Here is a 6,000-nt window from a genome sequence, read left to right on the forward strand (position 1 = left end):
CTCATCCAGCTCCTTCTTTTTTCTTATGATTGATTGTCTGATTACATCTTTAATAGTTAACATTTACTATGTCTTCTGTATGTGAAGTACTGTGTTCAATGCTTACATGCATAATCTTGCTTAGTTCTCAATACAGCCCTAGAGGCCAGGTGTGGTGGCTCATGCCTGTAATCCCAGCACTTTGGGAGGCCAAGATGGGAAGACTGATTGCTTGAGCCCAGGAATTCAAGACCAGCCTAGGTAACATAGTGAGACCCTATCTCTATAAGAAATAAAAACAATTAGCCATGCGTGGTGGTACACACCTGTAGTTCCAGCTACTCAGGAGGCTGAGGTGGGAGGATTGCTTGGGCCTGGGAGATCAAGGCTGCAGTGAGCATGATTGCACCACTGCATTCTAGCCTGGGCAACAGAGTGAGACCCTTGTGAAAGGAGAATATCTTGGGCCCCCCAAATCACTAAGGAAAACTCAAGCTGGAAACTGCTTAGGGCAAACCTGTCTTCCATTCTATTCAAAGTCACCCCTCTGCTCACTGAGATAGATGCTTATCTGATTGCCTCCTTTGGAAAGACTAATCAGAAACTCAAAAGAATGTAACCATTTGTGTATCACCTATCTGTGACCTGGAAGCTCCCTCCCTGCTTCCAGTCTTCCTGCCTTTGCTTCAAGTTGTCCTGCCTTTCCAGACCAAACCAATGTACTGCTTACATATATTGATTGATGTCTCATGTCTCCTTAAAATGTATAAAACCAAGCTGTGACCTGACCACCTTGAGCACATGTCCTCAGGACTTCCTGAGGCTGTATCATGGGCGCATCCTCAATGTTGGCAAAATAAACATTCTAAATTAACTGAGACCTGTCTCAGATTATCTGCATTCATATTCTGTTTCAAAAACAAAAACAAGAACAAAAACAAAAACAAAAGCAATCTTAGAGGTTGGTATTTGATATGTTTTGGCTGTGTCTCCACCTAAATTTCATCTTGAATTGTAGTTTCCATAATCCCCACATGTTGTGGGAGGGTCCTGGTGGGAGGTAATTGAATAATGGGTGTGGTTACCCCATGCTGCTGTTCTTGGGATAGTGAGTGAGTTCTCACAAGATCTGATGGTTTTATAAAGGGCTTTTCCCACTTTTGCTTGGCACTTCTTGCTGCCAGTATGTGAAGAAAGACATGTTTGCTTCCCCTTTCACCATGATTGTAAGTTTCCTGAAGCCTCCCCAGCCCTGCAGAACTGTGAGTCAATTAAACCTCTTTTCCTGTATAAATTACCCAGGTTGAGTTAATTTATTAGCAGTGTGAGAATGGACTAATATGGTAAATTGATGCTATGGAGATGCTGCTATAAAGAAACCCAAAAATATGGAAGCAATTTTGGAACTGGATAACAGGCAGAGGTTGGAACTGTTTGGAGGACTAAGAAGAAGATAGGAAAATGTGGGAAAGTTTGGAACTTCCTAGAGACTTGGAAGGCTCAGAAGACAGGAAAATGAGGGAAAGTTTGGAACTGCCTCGAGACTTGTTAAATGGCTTTGACCAAAATTCTGATCATGATATGGAAAATAAGGTCCAGGCTGAAGTGGTCTCAGATGGAGATGAGGAACCTGTTGGGAACTGGAGTAAAGGTCACTCTTGCTATGCAAAGAGACTGGTGGCATTTTGCCCCTTCGTTAGAGATCTGTGGAACTTTTAACTTGGGAGAGATGATATAGGGTATCTGGGGTAAGAAATGTCTTAGCAGTGAAGTGTTCAAGAGAAAGCAGAGAATAGAAGTTTGAAAAATTTGCAGCCTGATGATGTGATAGAAAAGAAACCCATTTTCTGGGGAGAAATTCAAACCAGCTGCACAAATTTGCATAGTAACCAGGAGCCAAATGTTATTCACCAAGACAATGGGGAAAATGTCTCCAGAGCATGTCAGAGACCTTCACAGTAGCTCCTCCCATCACAGACCTGGAGGCCTAGGAGGAAAAAATGGTTTCATGGGCTTGGCCCAGTGCCCCTCTGCTATGTGCAGCCTAGGTATTTGGTGCTTTGTGTCCCAGCTGCTCCAGCCATGGCTAAAGGGGACCAAGGTACAGCTCAGGCCATTGCTTCAGAGGTGCAAGCCCCAAGCCTTGGCAGCTTCCATGTGATGTTGAGCCTGCAGGTGCACGAAAGTCAAGAATTGAGGTTTGTGAACCTCCACTTAGATTTCAGAGGATGTATGGAAATGCCTGGATGTCCAGGAAGAATGTGCTGCAGGGGTGGGGCCCTCATGGAGCACCTCTGTTAGGGCAGTGTGGAAGGAAAATGTGGGGTTGGAGCTCCCACACAGAGTCCCCACTGGGGCACTGCCTAATGGAGCTGTGAGAAGAGGGCTACCATCCTCCAGACCCCAGAATGCTTGATCGGCTGAGAGCTTGCACCATGCGCCTGGAAAAGCTGCAGATACTGAATGCCAGCCCTTGAAAGCAGCTGGGGGTGGGAGGTGGGGAGTCTGTGCCCTGCAAAGACACAAGGGTGGAGCTGCCCAAGGCCATGGGAGCCCACCTCTTGCATCAGTGTGACCTGGATGTGAGACATGGAGTCAAAGGAGATCATTTTGGAAATTTAAAGTTCAATTACTGCCCTATTGGTTTTCAGACTTGCATGGAGCCTGTAGCCCCTTTGTTTTGGCCAATCTGTCCCATTTAGAATGAGTGTATTTGCTTAATACCTGTAGCCTCATTGTGTCTAGGATGTAACTAACTTGCTTTTGATTTTACATGTTCATGGGCAGAAGGGAATTGCCTTGTCTCAGATGAGACTTTGGACTTGGACTTTTGGGTTGATGCTGGAATGAGTTAAGACTTTGGGGGACTGCTTGGAAGGCATAATTGTGTTTTGAAATGTGAGAAGGACATGGGATTTGGAAGGGGCCGGGGCAGAATGATATGGTTTGGCTGTGTCCATACTCAAATTTCATCTTGTAGTTCCCATAATCCCCACGTGTTGTGGGAGGGACCCCATGGGAGGTAATTGAATTATGGAGATTCCACCCATGCTGCTGTTCTCATGATAGTGAGTGAGTTCTCACGAGATCTGATGGTTTCACAAGGGACATTTCCCCCTTTTGCTTGGCACTTCTCCTTGCTGCTGCTATGTGAAGAATGACATGTTTGCTTTCTCTTCTGCCATGATTGTAAGTTTCCTGAGGACTCCCTAGCCCTGCTGAACTGTGAGTCACTTAAAATTCTTTTTCTTTATAAATTACCCAGTCTTTGGTATTTCTTCATAGCAGTATGAAAATGGACTAATACAGTCTTATTATAATTCTCATTTCAAAAGAGGAAACTGAGGCTTAAAGAGTGCTCTGCCTATCTACTGCTCCATAACAAATCACACCAAAACCTGAAGCCCATTATTCTGTTTACAAATCTGCAATTTAGGTAGGGTTCAACTTGGGTGCCCATTTCTGTTCTAATTTGGCATCACTTGGGGGTAATTTGAAGGAATAAGCCTGGAATTATCTGGAGGCTTGTTCTTGCCCATACCTGGCAATAGATGCTGACTGTTGGCTTAGACCTTACCTAGAAAACCTTTAAGTAGTCTCTGCATGTGGCCTGGGCTTCTTCACAACATAGTGGTTGGGTTCCAAGAGTGAGTGTTCCTAGATAGAGCAAGGCAGGAAGAAATTGTTCTACATATTATGAACTACCTAGCTTTACAAGTCACACAGATCATTTCTATCACATTATATTCATTGAAACAGCCACAAAGGTACACCCAATATCAGGGAGGCAGGTGGAATAAACATTAACTCTTGATGATGTAACGGTGAGGTTCTGGAAGAGTGTAAAACCAGAAATGTTGTGGTTGCCATTTTTGAAAATTATAATATTCCACAAATAAATTAAGCAATTTTTATAAGGTCATACAATAATTAATAGCACTGGAATTTCTTATTTCATAGAAATCAGGTCTTCTTAAATTTGAGTATAAAAGAGATGCTAATTCAATTTGAAACTTTTACAAGTGTGACCTTCCATTACTCTTGTTTCTTTATGTTACATGGTCTTGTATTACAGTATCTTACTTTATATTACAAGATATTTTTGTAAGATTCATTCTGATTTTTTCTGATTACTTTTATAATGCTTTATCTAAACCTGTTTTTTTCCTTAAGAAATGGCATACATTTATTCTTGCTAGATTTTCTTTTCAGCTTTTATGTTATTAAAGCTCTTACTTAAATTTGAGTGAAAAATTAAATATTTGGTCTTAAGCTGCAAGATCTGATGTTATTTATTTAGTGATCTTCTTATGTTAGGGGTAAGGACCCAAAACATACCAAAGTGTAAGTGTTTCACTTCCTAATAAAAAAAGAACTATATGGTAATAAAGGGGAATGACTTTACATTGTTTTAAAATAAAATTGTATTATTATTTTTAGAGATGGGATCCAGCTACATTGCCCAGGCTAGTCACGAACTCCTGGGCTCAAGTAATCTTCCTGCCTTAGCCTTCCGAGTAGTTGGAATTACAGGAGCAAGACACTGCACCCAGTGGTTTATTTTATTCCTAAATTGTATAATAATTTCATTTCAGTGGATAGTACCTATGAAATGATTTGTTTTGCAACATTCCTAATGTTTTACAACAGTTTTTAAAATCTTCATTTGGCTACTGGGGAAACCAAAGCATATTTGTTTCTCTAGTAGATCCTAAAAGTTATATTGACTGGCTACTTATTTAGTGAACTTTCATTCATTTACAGGAATTTTAGCAGTGTCTTGTGAACAAGATAAAGGAAACCAGAAAGTAAGTCATTCAAAATATCTTTAGGGCATAGTTGATTTCAGTTTAAACTCAAGGAAGTTCTGAGGATGCAGTAATAGGCATTTGAATTCCTTTCTTTATCGTAGTGATCATAGTGAGCATGTTATTGGCATCATGGTGACATGACATAAAAATGGTCTTCTAGGCTCTAAATTCTTTCTAAAGTCTTCAAATTTCCACAGGCCCAGATTGGGAAAAATGAATACATATTATTGGAGATATATATATATATATATATATATATCTCTCCAATAATATGTATTAGATTGTAGTCTTATTCTATCTGTGAAATATATTTTTCATAATTGCTTAGAAACTGTGGAAGAAGGACAGAAGTAATGAATGAATATTTTCTTACTCCAAAATGTATTTTAAATCTTAGAGGAGTTGTATATATTCTATTCAATTAGCCTTTCAAGCAAGAGAAATATCAAGCTGTCTGGAAATATATATATGAAATATATATACCTATATACATTATGTATATAATGTATATACTTACATGTTAGAAAATAGATATGTAAGTTGGAATATATACTTATAGGAATGTGTATACAGTTAGCCCTCTATATTCATGGGTTCTACATCCTTGGATTCCAATCAACCACAATGGAAAATATTTGGAAAAAAAATTGCATCTCTAATGAACATGTATAGACTTTTTTCTTGTCATTATTCCCTAAACAAGATAGTATAACAACTATTTACATAGCATTTACATTGTATTAAATATAAGTAATCCAGAGATGATCTAATGTATATGGGAGGATGTGCTTTGGTTACATGCAAATACTATATCACTTTATATCAGAGGCTTGAGTATTTGCACATTTTTGTATTCAAGGGAGGTCCTGGAACCATTCCTCCTCAGTTGCTGAGGGAAAACTGTAGTTTGTTCATTTTTTGTCTGTTGTTTGGTAGATTGGATGCTGCTCTACTGATTTTTTTGTGTCTGCATTGGTCCATTTCCAAATGTGCCACATAAATATTGTCATCTCCTCTGTACTATGTCTTCATAAAATATAATATATAAATGTTTAGATTTTAGAATTACTAAAACAAACAAACATACTGACAGCTTCTGACACATTGCTTAGAAGTCCTTTTAACTGTCTTTTATTTATGTAACCACAAATTTCAGCATTTCTCAACAAGGAATTCACAATTACTTGTGGGGAAAAACAAACCATTGACA

This window comes from Pongo pygmaeus, chromosome 11 (assembly GCF_028885625.2).
Source record: "Pongo pygmaeus isolate AG05252 chromosome 11, NHGRI_mPonPyg2-v2.0_pri, whole genome shotgun sequence".
Classification (NCBI taxonomy): domain Eukaryota; kingdom Metazoa; phylum Chordata; class Mammalia; order Primates; family Hominidae; genus Pongo; species Pongo pygmaeus.